This window comes from Mustela nivalis, assembly GCF_964662115.1.
Source record: "Mustela nivalis genome assembly, chromosome: 1".
Taxonomy (NCBI): domain Eukaryota; kingdom Metazoa; phylum Chordata; class Mammalia; order Carnivora; family Mustelidae; genus Mustela; species Mustela nivalis.
In genome coordinates, this window is record NC_139020.1 from 72,459,282 (window position 1) to 72,478,217 (window position 18,936).

Here is an 18,936-nt window from a genome sequence, read left to right on the forward strand (position 1 = left end):
ATAAGCCAAATAGTGTGTTACTCAATCAATTTAGTAGAGTTTCCATATAAACTCATGAGGTCTGGAGGTCATTACAAAGAGATTTCTCTTTTTGTGTGAACAGGATCCACACAGGTGACTCCTTATCCTGAAAATACAATTGCAGTTCAAGACAAATCAAAGTAAATGGAAATAAACTATTTGATTTTGAATTGATTTTGAAATTGATTAAGTAGAACACCATAAATAATGGAAGCTTCATGATGAGCAGGGTAATCCCCACCAAGTTTACAGAAGAGGATATTCTTTCTGTGTTAAAAATCCTTAACTTTTTCTATTCAGGAAATTATATCTGAGATTAATTGCATCCTTATTTAGAAAATTAATTATTATGGGGATCATCACATTTCCCCCATTTATTCCCCAAGTTTGAGAACCTGTTTTGACCCCGATAATTTACTGAATCATCACCGGAACACGGAATCCATTCATATTCCAAAACCTTCCATCTCCTCAAGGCTCCCCCAATAGTCCCGAGAGCTTTTGCAGTTAATTCCCTGGACATCCCAAGTTTTTTTTTGCCTTAAGTGCAAAAGCTCTGAAGGAATCAACAAGACTTGGCAAAGTAACTTTGCTTCCACTTCACGGAGGGAAAGGGGTTTCGGAAACCTGGTTACCCCTTTTTTTCCTGCCCTAACTTTTTTTCTAAAATCTTGACATCCACGGGGTGGAGAAGTAGGTTAATTAGGCAGGAGTCTCTGGCTTGGCCCCCGGCTGCGGATTTCAGGGGGCTGCGAGCCCCGCCGCCTTTCGAGCACGGAGTGATGAAAACTGGAGGGAGGCCGCGCAGGGTCGGCCGCCGCGCACAATGGTGCAATTATTTGCCTAAAGTTCCATCCTCTGCGGAGCTCCTTGCATAATTCAAGCGTAATTAAGCCGACGGTGGTAGCTTTAAAGGCATGACTTTGAGAAGGGGGGGTGTTTATTTACTTTGGGGCTACGCTTAGAGAGCAGCTTCCGGATGAGCTGAAAAATGATTACAGGAGGATTTGCACCATCTGCGTGGAGAGTTCGGAAAGTTTGTACTCTTGCAATTCGAAGTTTTTCAGATTCTCCTCTCCCCTACTCCCCTCCTCAGCCGCAACCCCTTGTCACAGTCTTGGATTCAAGAACAGCTGGCTCTAAAAAATAATCCACCTGGGACTGCGCTCACATGCCTGATGGTCCAAATGCTGACTCTCACCCTCCCATTCAACTACCATACTTTCTAGTGTCAGAACTAGATCTGAGTCATGCCTTTTTGCTCCGTCTCCCTGCTCTGGGTCTCAGAACCTCCGCTGACTCGGAGTTTGGCCCTAAAAAGTCTCCATGGGTAGGAAAAGTTACCCCGCGCTGAATCAAACTCACTCACCCCCTAAAACAATAAACAAAAAACAAAAGCTAGCTTTGAAGCGAAGAGGAAGAAAGCGTGGGGTGGGGGGCAATAAGGTTGGAGTATTTTGTATTATTTTCTTATTTATATCAAGATAACGGAGATGACCCAGGAGGGATAATCAAGAGTAGTTAGAAATGGCACAACTAAGAAGGCGTAGTTTGGTTTTGTCTCAGCCAGCTCGGGCTGGTTCCTGCCAGAGCCAGGGTTCAAAAGGTTCTGCTCTGCATTGTCCAAAGTTGTAAATATACATTCTAAAATAAATACATATATAGCCCCGGCCTAGTATATAGAACCTAATGTATATTAATATGCTTCCTAGTTAATTATATGGGTCCTTAAACGCAATTTTGTCATCGCTTAATATACAATTCTAAAATGGCAATACACATGTAATATTTATCACCATATACAGATATGTATCTTAATATATACCTCCTAATACATATATCAGTTAATTACTCTTGTGAAGTATGAAAATAAAGCGTACGTCCATATTCATCAAATACGGTCGTACATATTAGGTGAGAAATACAGAAATATCTATATATCATGTAAATATATTATTCCCATAATTGAGGTCCCCACCAAATATATATACATACACATACATACATAGTAATGTTACGCCTATGGGCATATGTTGAATGATGCACACTGGATACTAGATCTGCTTGGAAGCCGCATTCCACTCCCTTTTAACCTGTTGTTGAAAAACCTGTGGCTGCGATAAGTAGGAACCTGGCGCATAAAACCGTGTTCTCTTTCTTCCCCACCTTCTCCAGCCCTACCTATGACTCCCACGGTCATGGAAAGAAGTCCTTGTTCGAATAGCAGACGTACAGGGTCCGAGCCAGCATTTCAGAAGAGGCCTGGGCAGCTCGGGCTACGGAAACTCCCTAGAAGTTCAACTTCTACAACTCGAGGGAGGAGAGGGTCCGAGCTCCAGGGAAATTAAGGAAATTAAGTCTTAAATCTGCTCGGGACGATCCTCTGGCACCACGGCGGGCAGAACTGTGGGAGCCAGGCCGTTAGGGGCTCAGGGCTTGGGGGAGTCCTTCACACTTAGCTCTCCGTGCGCCTCTCCTGTCCCCCCCCCCCCCCCCCCGCCACCCCGCGCGGACCTGGGCCCCTTGGAAACACGTCTTTCCTGGCGTCTGCGGGAGATTCTGGGGAAAGTGAAAAGGAGCACTAGTATTTTTTCTATAATTCGGTTTCCATTCGTAGGGTTCTTAATGCTGGTCTTTTTTAGGCGCTATTCTACGCCGGGAAGAGCTCTATTTTGCGAAACACGCCCACACCCAGAAGTCTTGATCACTGGGAGGGACTTAACGGAAAATTCGTTAATTTTGAGCAACTTTTTCAAAAAGAAATTAGGTAGGAAGGGGACTGGTGCCGCGCTAGAAAAAGCCACGAGTGAACCCTCAGGTCCCAGAGCAATCAGCCTTCCGCGGCGCGACGAGTGGAGCGCTTTTCCTCGGCCCGGCTCCGGGCGCCGCCCCCATCTGCCCTGGCGCGGGGGCGATGCGACATTCTGCGCTGTACTGAGAACATAACATAAATGTCTATAAAAACTTCGTGGAAAGAATTTGATGAATGTGTCTAATTGGTTTACCCCGCCGTCTATTCACGAGAAGAAAAGCTCCGTCATTAGTCTTAATTAAGTTTTTTTTTTAAGTCGCTGCCTTTAATGATCATAGAAACCGAGAAATCCAACGCCAGCATCTGCGTCATTTTAATTACCCTGTTTATTTGTCGGGGATGTGGCAAAGTTACCCAATATTTTCCCACATGCTCTCCTACTGATAGGGGAGCCCCACGAGCAGGGCAGGCTCTCGTCCAACCCAGAGGAAAAGCGCAGCGTTTCAAAGTTGAGGCTGTGAGTCGCCTGGCTCGGCTTCCAGGCTCTTCTGCCACGCGCGCCCCCGAGCGCCAGCTATTTGAGGCGTTTGGACAACTGCCTGAGGAACGATTTGCCATCGGATTTGTCCTCGGCAAATGCCTTACCGAACAAAAACAAAACAAAAACAAGCCCCTGCAACTTGCGGATGAATGTTCTAGAAAAACAGCTGTTAAAAGAGCTTCGTACACTCCTGGGTGTATTAGGAGGCTAGTAGTCCCGTGTAATCTGCCCGGGGCAATCTGGGCTAACAAGAAAAACCTCAGTTACCACTCCCCTTCCCAGCTGGCCAGAACCAGAAGCTCCTGCCTTCATTCAAAAGTTTCCTTTTAATTCCTACAGTTTGGGTGCTTAGGAAAACCGGAAAACAGACTTCCTAGAAACTGGGACTTGGTTTGAAGTCCCCACTTGTGTGCAAATAACACACACAAGCAGAACCTATGTCAGAACGCTTAAAACTCATCCATTCTTCGTGTTAATTAAATTTTGACAATTAAGCTTAGATGAGATAGGACCTCAAGGATTTCTCTTACATTTGTAAGCCACGGATTTAGTAGCTTCTGCTATTCAGGACTTCGGCCCTAATTTAATTAACCATCAGCTATTCTCTCAGTCATTTAAGAAAATTAAAAACAATCCAACTTCCTGACCATCAATGGAGAGATGGCAGAAACCTCAGACCTTGAAACCCTTTAGTCTGAGTCAAAAGGCTTTTTATTCAGCCAGGCCCTAGGATTTTTTTCAGCAGCAACATCCTGATTGCATTTTAAAATTTTGGTGTGATTTTTACCTCCAACTTTCTAAATTCAGGATTTCAAGAAATAAGAGAATAAGAGACAAACCACCTAAATCGGATAAAGGGTCTAATTCTCCAGTCTGGCAGACAATTGTCAATCAAAATGGAATTTAAGACTTTTTTTCCTCTAATACAGAATGAGGATAATGAGGGAATTAGTGCCAAGAGCAACCAACTAATTTTTTTTTTTTTCTCTCTCTCTCTCTCTCACAGAACTGGGAAGCAATCTATTTGACAAGTGCCATTAGCCACAGCTCTGAACTTGGCACCGCTCTGCTTTGAGGCTACTCAAGCTTGGATCTCTGAGGAGCTGAACCACTTTGTTGACTTTGGAATCAGTGAAGGCCTGCAAGGTAGACCTCATACACCTGGACAAGCCTTGGGCTTGGCTCCTCGGGCCATAATTCAGGGAAATGTGTCCCACAAATTCCTCTGAAGTAGGAGCCACAAAGCCTGAAGAGTTTGTTTGGGTGGAGATGGGTCTGGAAGCAGTAAGAGGCCTCATCTCAGGAGTCATTCCCATTAATCCTTCATGTCCTACCTGCTTTGCAAATTTCCCCTTAGCCTCTATATCTCAGGCAGCTCCACGCTTCACTAGGGAAAAGTCATTTCACCCCAGTGAGCTCCTACTTTGCGGAACAGGTTGAAGTCCTAGGGTATTCTGAGAGAGTCCGAGTCCAACAAAAACCAGTCTAAAACTCAGGGACCCATCATGCCTATTACATTCCCCTAGTGCTTCCAGTGCAATCCCCACCCTTGTCAGAGTGGAGTGGGGCAGGTGCCCTGGGAGAGGAGAGGGTCTTGCAATTTATAGAGTTTCATCCTTAGGAGAAACTCATTCCACAAGGAACAACCCAGGCGGTTGAAACAGTGAGGCTTTTCTGTCAGGGCCCCTGAGTGACCCATCAATACCTAAAACCACCGCCACCACCGCCGCCGCCGCCCCCACCCCGCCCCACAACACACCCACCAGCTCAGGAAATTTTACTGCCCTGTCCCCTGTTCCCTGTCCTTTGTCTCGGACATGCTAACTTCTCCAAGACAGATAACTGTGGATAAACTGAGAATTCCTCTTTAACGAGATCATTCTTGCTTTCAGTTTTATTGTGATTTCCAACCTCTTGTGAGTTCCAGCCTCCCATTCTTTCACTCTGTGATTGTGTTCTTTTCCCATCCCTATTCTTCCCACCCTCCCCCAGATCCTGGACTTTTTTACACCTGCGCTGTTACTCAAAGAGTAAAAATGCCTGGAGATGCCAGGCTCTGGAGGGGAGAGAGAAAAGAAAGCCTGGTGGCCTGGGGCCCAGATGGGGCAGGCAGGGCCATCGTAAGGGTGGGGGGAATATGTGCAGCCTGCCCTGGCCTGTGTTTGTGCACAGAGTTGGCGCAGGGGCAGCAATGGAGTCTCCAGTCCTGGTTAGACAATGGGCAGCTGGACAGCTGCAGCTGCCACAAAGGAGACCCTCAACTGAGGCACTGTTTACTTAGTGTCGGGCCTGACCCCAGGTCCGCTGGAGGCCAGTACAGATGCTGATCCCATCCTGGGAACTTGCTTTCACCCCTCCGTAGTCCGCAATGGCCCTCGTGTGTTTGCAAACAACTTAATTGACTTCTGTAATATTCATATGCTGTCGTTGGCTTTGGAGAAATTGAACGGGAGACTTGTGGGGCAAAGGGCTGAGGCCTCTGGAGGGTTGGCTCCCCTCACACGTCCAGACTGCCTGACTGATTATCATGGCTTCTTTCCGGAGGAAGCAGAGAGTCTCCGGCTTTTAAAAATTTACTGCTTTAATTTTCCAGCCTCAATGTCCAGAAGAAGCCAGACAGCAGGCCATGAGCCACTCCACAGATGGTAACAGACCTTCCCAAAGCCTGCTTACACCACCAACACAGACACACACAACACATTGCATGCCGGGGCAGGGCATTCTCTTTGTGCAGGTAAAGAAGACATTCACCTAGGACTGCTACTGGTCTATTCCTTTCCATGATCTTCTACTAATACACACAGAAATCACGATCCCTGACTTCTCAGTTTGCCTTAAAAAGAAAAGTGGAAGTCAGCTAGTCTTTCTCGCTAGATGTATCTAAAAAAGAATTAGAATTTGTTTCTTACACGTGCAAATTGAGGTGCAGCTGTAAAGGAGATGCCTCACTTTAACTGGGTCTCCCCTGCATTGTCTTCCTCTTTGGGGGCCACTCTCTTGGAAAAGCTGCCAGAAGCCCACATCCGCTAAGACAGCTGTTGGGACTGCCCACAGGGTGCCCTATACCCTGCCAATCCAGGGTGCCCTATACCCCACCCTCGTCCACATCTAGGCCTAGAAATCCTGCCGTCCCCTCCCCATCCCAAAACTGCCACACTTTTCCTTTGATAATGTCCTGAGCTTAATTTGTTGAGCCAGCCTAACAGCACTTCCTTCCCCTGATTTCAGCAGATCTCATTTTTCCTAGTGCCCTTGTAGGATCGAGGGTGGGGGTGGGTTTTTCCAGGAGCTTCTTCTATGAGGAGGGCCGGGCTGACACCTGCACTAAGACTTGCTAGAGAAGATAGTTGGAAACCTGGCTGGGGCAGAGGAAGCCGAGTGCCTAGTGCTCCCACTCCTCTTTTTATTTCCCTTCATAACATTGTTCAAAATGATGTTCTGGTGCAGATATGACGAGGCCAGCGCCTCCCTTGAAATGGAAACAGAGGACTGAATAAAGAAGAAAAAGTACTTTGTAGTCAGCATCGTCCATCTTTAATTCACAGACGCATCTATACTCCAGGGAGCTCTGCCTTTGATCTCTTTGATTTTTTTTACACCAGATCTGTTATGGACTAAAATTCCTAGGTTTTCCATAGAAACATCTCCATTCCTTCGGGATATTGATGTTTTCTTCTTCCTGGGGGTTATGATATGGTAAATCAGATTCAGAAAAGAAGGGACAATGCCAGCATTCATGGGCCTGGGGTGGGGTTTCTCCCCGCCTTCCCCCTCCCCCCCCCCCCCCCCGTCCCTCCCTCCCCCTAAATTCTCTCTTCTCTTTCCCTCCCTCTCTCATTCATTCATATTCATTCATATTCTCGTTCTCTCTCTCTCTTTCTGTCTGTCTCCCTCCCTCTCTTTCCGGTTCCCTCCCCTCTCCCTCCCCCTCACCAGCCCTCCTCCTCCTCTCCTCCCTTTCTTCCTCCTTTCTTTCTCTGCTTCATTTTCTCCCTGTTGTTCTCGGGGAACCGAAATAGGGATGTGATTCTGGTCTCTTCAAGCCCTTTCAAGCGTCTTCAACTTTGGCGGTGGCAGCAGCAGGTTGCGTTGCCATGGAGACTGTACTGTATGGCGGAGGCAGGGGCGGCCGCAGCTCGAATCCCCCAAACAATGCCGCGCCAAGTGCAGGTTTCTCGCCCTTTTCCGTGCACTTTTTCCTTCTAATGGGGCTAGTGGCCTCAAATGGGCGCTGTATCTTGACACGACAACAATCTCTACCCCCTTTCTTCCCCACCCCCCACCCCCCACCCCCAGCTTTTCCTTCCTCCCTCCAGGTCTTTGATCTATTAAAAATCAAAAGAACAAAGTCACAGAGGAAAGTTGGGTTTTGTTGTGGCTGCCACTGCACAAAATGGGACTCTTCAAACAGAGTGTGGTGGAACCTACGTCTGACAATGCTGATCCAGGATTGGTTGTAACTACAGGTCAAACCGGACAGCTCTATACAAGAGAACGCAAATCTAGGCCTGCCAGGGAGTAGCCAGCTTCTCTGTCCAAAATTGGCTGTAGGCGCTTCTGGCGGTCAAAGACACCTCCAGTCACGTTTCAAGGGCAACAAGAGTGAGATCAGGGTTCTGAAGAGGCCCTCAGGTAAGGAGCCACAACGACTTGAAGCTACAATATCTGTTCAATCTTAAATCATCTTCCAAAGCCCCTGTGTAGCATTGGACTCTGCCCAAATCTGGACACGCTTCGGCTTCCTCCACAGTGCTTGGCACACAGCAGGTGATCAATAAATAATTACTGGTTGTCCCCGAGGCTGGTGCACTGCCAAACCCTCCACTAGGGGGCAGGAGAGGGGGTTTACCCAACAGGAAAGAGCGGTGAGCCCCTGCAAGAAACAACGGTATTGTATTGCATACTTGTGATTTGCTAAGAGAGTAAATCATAGAAGTTCTCATTCCAAGAAAAAAAAAAATGTGTAACTTTGTATGGTGACAGGTGGCAACTGGACTTCTTGCAGTGATCATCTCACAGAGTATACAAATATCAAATTGTGTTGTACACCTAAAACTAATATCTGTCAATTATGCCTCAATAACAAATAAATAACCAAGAGCCATATTTTGCCATAAAGGATGATTAGATGGTTGGGGGAAGTGCCAAACTATCTGTAAATAGACACTAAATTCAGGGCCCTCCCCCAAATGGGCATAACATCAATATCTTCGTTATGGTTATGAGTCATTTGGTTATGAGTCATTATGGTTATGAGTCAATAATTTCTGGGAAGACCATCTCGGAACCAAAATATATATGGACCATTTTCAAGAAACCAAGATCATTGTAAGATCATCAACCTAAGCTATTTATAGCATTTCTTTAGATAATATATTCATCACCCTCAACTTAAGTATAGTTGCAATATTAATTGAACTGGTTACCTCAGGTCTAATAAGCAAACAACAGGTTTATAGATTGATTTTCTCCCATTGAATTTTCTCTTTTGATAGCAGAAAACACAAATAGATTTGCATTATATTCTTCTCAAGTTAATAAATTGATTTTTTATATTTCAAAAATTAACTCAGCTTTAGATTCAACATTAAGTATACAATTCCTTTGGCAACCTCTGGCTTTTCCATATTAAAAAAATTCAAATTTGAGGGACCCCTAGGTGGCTCAGTCCTTAAGCATCTGCCTTCGGCTCTGGTCATGATCCCAGGGTCCTGGGATCGAGCCCCACATTGGGCTGCCCACTCAGCAGAAAGCCTGCCTCTCCCTCTTCCACTCATCCTGCTTGTGTTCCCTCTCTCACTGTGTCTCTCTCTGTCAAATAAATAAATAAATTTTTTAAAGCTCAAATTTGAAATAAAATTGGATAAAATCTCCAATTTGAAAAAAAATAATATACAGAGATCATGAAGTAGAAGAAAGGAAAACAAGACCAACTCAAAACGTTTAAAATCTGACAACTGGATTGTCTGGTAGTGTGATGTCTCAAGGAGCTAATATGCTGATGATCTCTTGAAACATTTTAGCAATGTCTGTAATGTTTTTGGCTAGGAAAAACCCAGAATACATACTAGCAAATGGATATTTGACAAAATTAAATTTTTTTAAACTTGGAAAAAAGCTATGAATTAACAAAATTTCAGCTTTTTAACTTAATTCTTATTTTTAATAGCAAGGTAATCAGAGAAATCTGCTAATGCAATTGTGTTTTTTCTTTTTTTTTTTTTTAAAGATTTTATTTATTTATTTGACAGACAGAGATCAGAAGTAGGCAGAGAGAGAGAGAGGAGGAAGCAGGCTCTCCGTGCAGCGGACAGCCCGATGCGGGGCTCGATCCCAGGACCCTGGGATCATGACCTGAGCCGAAGGCAGAGGCTTTAACCCACTGAGCCACCCAGGCGCCCCAATTGTGTTTTTTCTAATGTATATTAGAACAGGATAATTGTTCATAATGTGAGGCAAGAGGAGGGGAAATTTTGGGTGTTAAACTGTCGCTAAGAATCTGTAAACATGAAAGTATTGTACATACTCTGGCTAAGATCTCAAAACTCTAATCCCTAGGTCCAACTCTTCAAAAGCAGACTAGAAATTTCTGCCTTGGTCATTAAACCTTGAGAAAATGAGAATGAATACTGTTGGCAAAATCAGCTGAGAGACAAATGTATAGACATCCTTGGCCCAAATGACCAGGACTTGGGATTTTATATTGTCAAGTAAACTCAAATATGAAATAAACAGTTGAGCATGATGACTGCTTATGGGATGTGTTCTCTGTTAAGCATATCACATAGACACACACAAGTTGAATTTGAAGGATTACATTTTTTTTCTGTTTTTCCTCCTTTATGCACATATCTTTGCAGTTTCAATTAAATTTTTAAAAAAATGTCCTAGGCAATTGAAAAGATAGAGCATGAACTGGTTAAAAGTTTCTAGACCAGTTTCTGGCCTTCAAGAAGGACTGAAGGGAGAAGTCTGTGAGGCTTCTTCACAAGCAAATGGAGAAGGGAAAAGGAAGTAACCATGGTAACCACTACCCAGGTAGAAAAGGTGTTTCCATAGGGCCTGAACCTCTTGTTCATTTAAAAGGAAGTATAACCACACAGGTAGTCAGCAAACTCTCTAAAACACACACACACAAAGATTCATAAACAATAAACCTTACCTAGAGAAAGCAGCACTTTCAGTAACCCGGGACTTAATTACTCCCAATTCTAACCACCATCAGCTTCAGTGAAAATGGTTAATGAGGGCTTCGAAAAAGATATGTGCTAGACACAGCCTCTTATTTTTCCTCCTTCCTCTCATGAAAGAAATCCTAACCATGAAGATGATTTGTTCATTTTCTTATTATTTTTTTAAGATTTTATTTATTTATTTGACAGAGATCACAAGTAGGCAGAGAGGCAGGCAGAGAGAGAGAGGGTGAAACAGGCTCCCTGCTGAGAAGAGAGCCCGATGTGATGTGGGGCTTGATCCCAGGACCCTGAGATCATGACCTGAGCCGAAGGCAGAGGCTTAACCCACTGAGCCACCCAGGCGCCCCAATTTGGTCATTTTCTGATAAACTAATTATTCATCAGAGTAAATCCATGCTTCCACGGTGTCTTCTGGCTTGAGAAATTTTTAGGGCACCATTCCCATCTAGCCAGCGTCATTCTGCTCTTGAACTTCTATGTTCTTTGGACCTTCCTCTGCCGTATATCATAAAATCATTTCATACTGCTGAGATCCCATTTAAGTTTCCTCAAAATATGATCCCAGAACAGCAGCTTCATTATCACCCAGAAACTTGTTAGAAATGCAAATGTTCAGGTCCTACCTCAAATCTACTAAATCAGACACTCTGGGGGTAGGCCCAGCAATCCATGGTTGTTTTGTTTTGTTTTATTAACAGACTCTGGGTAATTCAGAAGCTTATCAAGTTGAAAAACACCACTTTAAAAAACCCTACCACCCACGCTGCTGATGGAAATTTTATACGTATGAGTTTGTGTTCCTGAAGTCTAGAGGCAGCTAAAGAGTCAAGAATAAGCTGTCTGAACATGAGAACTGAGAGCAGAGAAGTCAAATCAGAGGTTCTGGCCCTGATCTGCTGCTGGTCCAGCCCAGGGTACTGGGGAGCAACCTCACCAGTTCCCAGCCCCAGGTGGCTGAGACTTCAAGGGTAGAAAAGGTGAATGGACTTCTCGGAGAGAAGTCCAGAATGGGGAACAGGGAGATGCTGACCCTTAGGTATAGAAGGAAGCAGTGGAGGAAAGAGGGGTCAAAGGTGAAGAAAGAGCTAAACAGGGAGGAACTCAAACGCCACTGGACAAAAGGCAGTCTGAGGGGGTGTCTTCTGTGCACGAGTGAGAGTACAAGTGTGAGTGTGGGGTATGTGTGAGAAGTGTGGGAGATGTGAATATGGTGGGTGTAAGAAGGGGGGGGATGCTAGGGGCACGTGCAGAGTGTGGAAAATGAGGAGGTGTGAAGATAGGAGAGCGAGCGACCCCTGTGAAAGGATGGGGGAGAGGCATCAATAGCAGAGGACTGTGAGAGGATGCACAAGACACAAAGGGTTATGGGCTGAAGAGGTATGAGGTGGTAAGGGGTCTGGGAGGAGTGAGAGAAGTAAGGAGGGTTGAGAAGAGCTGAGGGGCTTGTGGTATAGTGCGTGAGTGGAGGGGGGGGCGAGTTGGGAATAGGAAGGACTGTAAAGGAGTGAGGGGGTCCGTGAAGGGCTGAAGGAGTAAGAAAGAGTGACAGGGTGTAGTGTAAGGGGAGGTGGGAGTAGGTGAATGGGGAGGGGGAGTGGGTAAGGTGCACCCTGCTCCAAGCTGCTATGGAAAGACAGGGAGTACAAATGAATAGTGATTAGCTAAGCATGCAGGACAGAATCAGGAGCCAGGAAAACTTGATCCCTGGTCCCTTGCACCCCCATCAGCCTGCTTTCAAATAAATCAGAGAGTGAGACCTCATCCCTCCAAACGCTCTGAGTACCTGCCATGCTGGTGCTCCCTGTGGGGATCGGCTTCTGCAAGTGACTGATTAACACTGGCACTTGGCTACGCCCTGTTATCAAACTAAGAGACTGCGGGATCTGTCAGGTGAGAATGTGGTTTCCACACCTCTCAGGTGTGGGCACTTTCCTGGACCCTGCACTCCCCCTCATCACTGCTCACTCCTCCTATAATTCTGAATTCACAACCTTTACAATAAAGAGGATGGAGCCCTTTCTAAAAACCGGGGATTTTTCCATGATGGTCCATAGGAACAGGTCTTAAATCTCCCTTCCAAATGCCATCTGAAACCCAAGTTTTAGTCAGTATTCCCAAGAATCCCCATTGTCTTTGGTAAGAATAGGTAATAACTGCATTTTGGATGCAATAGGCATTGGAAATCAGAGCACAATTTATTTAATCAGAGATTGTGAATAAAAATGGGGGTAAGAAAGAGTCTTTCTTTCTCTGTACCAAGAAAGTCTAGACCTGTGACCAACTAGGGAATGTCTGGTCTCTGAACTTCAATTTTAGCAAGGCCTGGCTGTTCACATGAACAAATTTGGTTTGTTCATTATCAGGTTTGATAATAGTTAAATTCACATACCTCCAAGCCATCTCTAAGCTTTCATGTGCAGAGTAGAATGGAATTTAATAGCAAGTAATTGCTGAGGAATTTTTAAAACAATATAAGCTGTGTCTACATAAATTATGGCGAGAGTATTAGCTTCAAGGAGATAGAATAGGAGGAAGTTCTGGGGTCTCCAGCACCTGAAACCTAAATTTACTTCTTTACCTTAATTTCAATGCATAGTGAAATACAAAGTTTTACACATCCTGGCAGATGACATTTCATAATCAAGCCAGAAAGAAAATTATTAAGGTAAATGTTAACATATACTACAGAGCCATCTAAGAGTTTACAGTTTCAGTGTCTGGCAATGCAATCATTTTACTTTAATGAATGTTAATTTCATATGCAAATGATTTTCAGCAGAGATTTTCCTGCCATATTCAACTCATAAGAATGAATCAGCTATTTTAATTTTTTGAATATAGATATAAGCAGATTTTTATACCTTTATTACTATTAAATTTTTTTGCTTTAAGAGAAATAACATTACTGTAAAAGTTTAATTATTTCCAAAAACAATAAAAGAAAATCCCTCCTTTCTTCTCCATTAAAGTTGTGATACTCGTTTGTATAAGAATAGTTTGGGGATTTATGCTATGTTTTTATTTGTACCGATTAATTACTATATGTCCTCTTGAGCACTGCTAGATAAAACCACCTACAGATTTCACAATATAAATATTTAATGGTATATCTGCTGGCCAGAAATATGCACAATTTCTAGATGTCTATCATAAATTAATTGAACTGATCATCTCTTATCTTCAATTTGGTTCATTATAATTGAATAACCAAATGAATATGTGGACTAAATACTTGAATACTTGATACCTAGGATATATATGTGTGTGTGAACTCTATTTTATCTGAGATGTTGATTTTGTTCTAACTTGATGTGTTTTATTAAATATATATGTATTTCAAACTAAGCAAATTTGTAAAATTTTTTGAGTTCCTAAACTGATTTTTACAACTAGCTTGAACCTAAGTTGCTTATATTCATCATCATGCATTACAAATTCTAGGTCCCAGTTCACATATAAGTTTAAATGAATTTCATCTACCACAAGCACAGCTACAAGATAACTAGAAACATATTGCTAAAGGCTAAAAACATATTACTGCCTTGTTTTCTCCGTGTCATTGTAGAATATCTCAGAGAATAGAGTTCTAAAGTGTGCATTTCTATATATCTTTAATTCCTAAATTCTCTAAGAGATTGGATGAGAAGAGGCAGAGAAGAGACAATCGAGTCATTTTATCTTAAAATGAAACAATTTTTTAAAAAAATAGTTAAGATGGTTACAAGTTTAAGAAAATAAGCAGATGCCCTCTGAGAACTGAAATATGATTTCTATGCATATCTAGTTGCTTGTCTTTCTAAACCCAAAGCCAAACCACATAGTCTACCCTTCACATTTTCTGCCAAACTTACAGACTTGTTTTTGAAATGGTTCATATCTGACGCATTATTAGTTAAATGATGAAGGTAAACTAACAAATCTGATCTGTTAATTAAGAAATTCTTGGGAGGATTATTTAAAAATAGAGGCAGTCTCCTTAATTATTTTCTATATCACTTGTATTTACTCTTCTTGCAAGCCTCTCCATATTACTTCTCTGTAAGGTGCTTGTTCTTAAATTTATCTTTTCTCTTTTGCATTCTGGTGTTGTTGTTTATACATTTCTGCTACTTTGGTGCATCACCAAAATTTTATGTGGAATGCAGCTTTATTCTGTTTGGGTTTTTTGTTAACAAACTTCCCCCTGCTCTGACTCATATCCCACCAGAAAGAAGGTATATTCTGCCCAGAAAACAAGAAAAAGGGCTTCCAAGGGAGAACTGGTGACCCACCACCTGCAGATGGTTAAAGGAAGACTGAAAGCAACCTGGACAATGTTTGGAGAAAAGCCAGTGGCTCTCAGACATTCAAATTTGTATCCCCAGGTTGTGGCTTGGATTGGTACTGTCCTGGTCAACTGCATCCTCTTGGAACGAAGAAAATAAATACTCCTCTCTCCCAAAGGAATGGCACTTCCTAAAAAGAACACTCCGAGTGTCCCTGTTTTTCTTAATTTGTCCTCCTTGTCTCTGCAGTCCTATCTGCCCCCAGAAATTAAGCCCTCGAAATCGGTGAGGTTTTGCCATCTTGCTGGTAATGAAAGGAATGTGGAAAATTCTGAACCCAGCTAGAAACCACAGCCAAAGGAAATTCATTTTTTTTTCCTATGTCAAAGTTCAGGGAAAGGCAGCCTAGGTCTCTAAATCATTTCAAACCTACAATGTGGGTTTAAACCAATTCTAGATTTTTACAAGATGCTTTCTCCTCCTGCTAAAGTATTTAGTTTTATTGGGGAAAGTATTCAGAACCATAAAGCTCAGGAATCGGTCAAACTTCCCCAGTCCCACGGGGTTCCCAGAGTCCTGAGAGCCTCTTGACTCACAGGCTCCTACAGGAACAATAAATCCTACAGGATCTTCGGGTTCATTTCCCCAAACTCCCCATTACTAATTGTCCTCAGCATTAGTCCCTCAGTTTTCCCCACTGTTCCTCTCTCTTGCTTCATTCACGCCTCATCTTTGTGGAAAAGTCATTTGTGAGGGAACTACATTCTTGTGCCCATTTTATCAAAGAAGAATCTGTTGCCTTCCCTAAACATAAACTTCCTTCCACTACCAGTTTTGTTTCCTGGTCATCTTATCGACTTTTCTGAAAAGAAAAGAAAAAAAAAAAAAAAAAGACTGAAGAGAGATGTGTATCCTACGTCCAAATTGTCTTGTATTTAACTAGCAACTAGCAATCATCCGACATTAATTTATACGGTTTCTACAAATACCTAAGCTATTTAAAATGCTGCTCTGGGTCGTGTGTGGCAGGGAACATCTATCTGGTGAATAGGCAGTGTCACACGGTAGCATGCTCCCTTGTCAAGGCCGATTGTGTTTTAGGCAAACATTTGCGCAAACATAAAGGCAAAGGTCAAGGACTGTTCAGTCCCAGTATGCGCTAATTCACCTAGCGAACCAATGGGGCAAAAGTTGCATTTTATATGCTCGCCCCGCCAGACCCAGGCGGAGGAGTCGCGCCTGCTCAGGAACAAAATCGCCTCCGATCAACCCTCAGCTCCCTGGTCAATTTCTCTCCGGCTGCCTAGACCATTTCTCCCGGATCGCTCGGAAAAAACTGGCAAAAGTCGCATTTGCCAACATCTGGATCCGCTCTACCCAATCTTTGGCGCAGCACGTGTTTATTCCTCATTCCTGAGTAGGGGAGAACTAATAATAAATAAAATCTGGCTCACGGCAGACGTTTGCAGGTCGCTGTTTGGTGCTTAAATGAACGACCACTCGGCACGGGCGCCTAATATCCATGCCATGAAATACACAGCAGACTAACAACAGTATTCACACCACTGAACCGAGTCCCAGAGCCTCGGGTTAGTGAGAGCAAAGTGCCTATAACTATGCATTCTTAACACATGTCTGTGGAAATGCGTGCGCGCGTGCATGGAACCGCCTTTCGAGTTTCTTTGGGGCCACTTCCCCGCAACTCAGAGAACACAGGACATTGCTTTCTGGGGTAAATATGCTTCTCACACTAATATGTCTACACCATCCCCAACAAATCATTCCTAGTTATTTTCCTAGTCCCTGAAAAAAATACAAACAATTTCGAGTGGACGTCAACTTGAGCAACTCGGAAGTGGAATACTTTTAGGGTTAAACAAACGCGCGCGTGCTCCAACCCTAGGGTTTACTTTGCATCAATAATCATCTGGCGAGAACCAATGGCTGAGTTTTTCCAAACCGTCCATTTAAGGGAAGAGTTTTTTCCCCTGATAAACCCGAGGGTCGCAGCTGTGCGCGTCCACATGCAAGTAGTTTACACGTGCAATATTCATTCCTGAGACTGGCGAGCCCCTGGCTCAGCTGCCGAGCGGCGCGGCGCTGGCCCCGGGCTAGAGTCGGTGACTTGTTGCCTCTGTGACTGGAGCGCGGCTCTCCAAACCCCAGCACTCTTGGCTCACTGGCCCCTGGGACTGTGATGACAGGGGTCGGGAAGAAAGCACCTCCCTATAAACCACTCGCAAAACCAGAGCAAAGTCGCAGGAGGCGGCCACTCCAGGAGGGAGCCTGGAGTTACTTTCTCTCCCCTAAAAACGACAGGAAAACTCTACTCCAAGCGCATTTTTACTGCTTTCCAAACCAAAGAGAAAACAGGAAGAAAAAAAAAAGTAACTTACCCCGACCTGCCACAATACTACATTTTGAGCGTCCTTTAACACTTTGATTCTTCCTTTAGTGCTGCAGCCTTTTCTTTCCTCTTGCCAGTAAACAACTTGCAAACTAGTTGCGGTTAAAAAAAAAAAAAAAAAGACAACAACAAAAAACTAACAAAACAAAACAAAAACGTCTAAAACTAAATAAAACCGGGTTTTACCCTTCTCACATCTTGCTAGCTAGAATCTGCCTTAAATACTTCTTCCTTCATTCTTTCTTTACCAAAATTTCCAAAACACCACCTGGGCAGCTTCACAAGGCTTAAAGTTTGTGTAGTTTGTGTGAGCAAGTGTGCTGGTGTGCGTGCAAGTGTGTGTGTGTGTGTGTGTGTGTGTGTGTGTGCGTGGCGCGCGTGTGCGGGTGTAGGAGTTAGTTGCTTTTAAAAAGACGTCGTTGTCATTCAGAGTAATAAAAGTGTGGCCCTCATCTTTGGGTGTGGGTTTTTACATGCACTTCTCATTTCAGTTAACTTTTTTAGAGCTGAGAAAAGCTGCTAGCTTACTTTCTGGAGACTTTGCTCGTTATTCATCTGTTTAGTCGCCTCAGAGGCACAAAAGCGGATCCGCGGCGTTATGAAAAATGGCCTGGGCTTGGAGAATGTCACAGTGGTCGGCGTATTATTTTAGCCGTCTTAAAAAAAAAAAAAAAAAAAAACTCAGGGAAAGTTTGCTTTTGATGAATTCAATAAAAGAGAAGCTGCAACGGAAGAGATTTTCAGCTAAAATCATACAGCATGGGGCAGAGCTTAAAGCAGCCAGATGGCCAAAGGTAGAGGGACCCTCTTGGTTTCAAAACCCAGATCTAGAATTCCGCGGGCTGAGCTTCTTAGCTTATTTAATCCCGCGTGTATCTTTATTTTTTTTTTTTTTCAATTGATTTCCCCGCTTCTTTTTCCACCTCCCTTTTGGTCCCCCACCTCTCTCCCCACCCCAGAAGTTGCTGGTGAGACCCCGTCTTGGGATTTGCAGAAGTCAGTTTTCAATTTCCCCTTTGATAAAAGAGTTAAACTTTTGAGCGCACGGCACCGAGCAAAGCTAACTGTGAAGGCGGTAGGCCCGCTCGTCGCGGGCCATCGTCAGGATCTTCTCTCAAATGCCAGGCCCTTTGACGTCTCAGGGCAGCTAAGACTTTTGAAATAAGGGCTAAGATGTTCATCCCACCCAGCCTCACTCCCCATTCCCATCCCCTGCCACCGCGGAAAATCGGAAGAGTTTGTCTCACCCCTCTGCCTTGTACCCTTACAGATTCCCCCCCTTCCGATCCCAACACACAAAAGCATTGTATTCTCGGTAAATTTCTTAGGGGCGCCTTATAACATTCTTAGGGGTCAGAGAGGCACAGATTGGGGTGGCAACAGAGTTTCAATCCCGACTTTGGGATGGGAATTGTGAAATTAAGATGCATCATTTTCAAGCCCCATTCTTGGAGTCAGATGTTGGTTAAGCAGAGAAACAGGAAGTGGGAGAAGTGATAAACGTTTACAGCACCTGGAGCTCTACCTTTCCAGATCGGGGGAAGGGCCTGAAGCCACCCAGGATCTTATCGCTTGTCTTCAGCCCTGATAAGATTTGCTAGTCTTCAGCCCTGATAAGATTTAGTCCAGTCAAGAGCTTGGCCACCACCTCCGGGAAGGCCTCGGGATGTACTCCACCCTAGCCTGACTAAGGCTCTACTGGCCCTGGGAACTGGGTGTGGTGAAGGGGTGGGTTTTCCAAAGGATTTGGTGAT

The 18,936-nt window shown here is 44.0% G+C and overlaps 1 long non-coding RNA gene across 1 annotated transcript in view; it reads right to left on the bottom strand.

The window, feature by feature from the left end:
• The window catches only part of LOC309854373, a 331,707-nt gene extending 313,901 nt beyond the window's left edge, over positions 1-17,806 (bottom strand). The window contains exon 1 of the long non-coding RNA XR_014306186.1: positions 17,172-17,806. This is a non-coding gene — a long non-coding RNA (uncharacterized lncRNA). The remainder of the gene's footprint in view (positions 1-17,171) is intronic.
• Between the last annotated feature and the right edge of the window lie 1,130 nt (positions 17,807-18,936).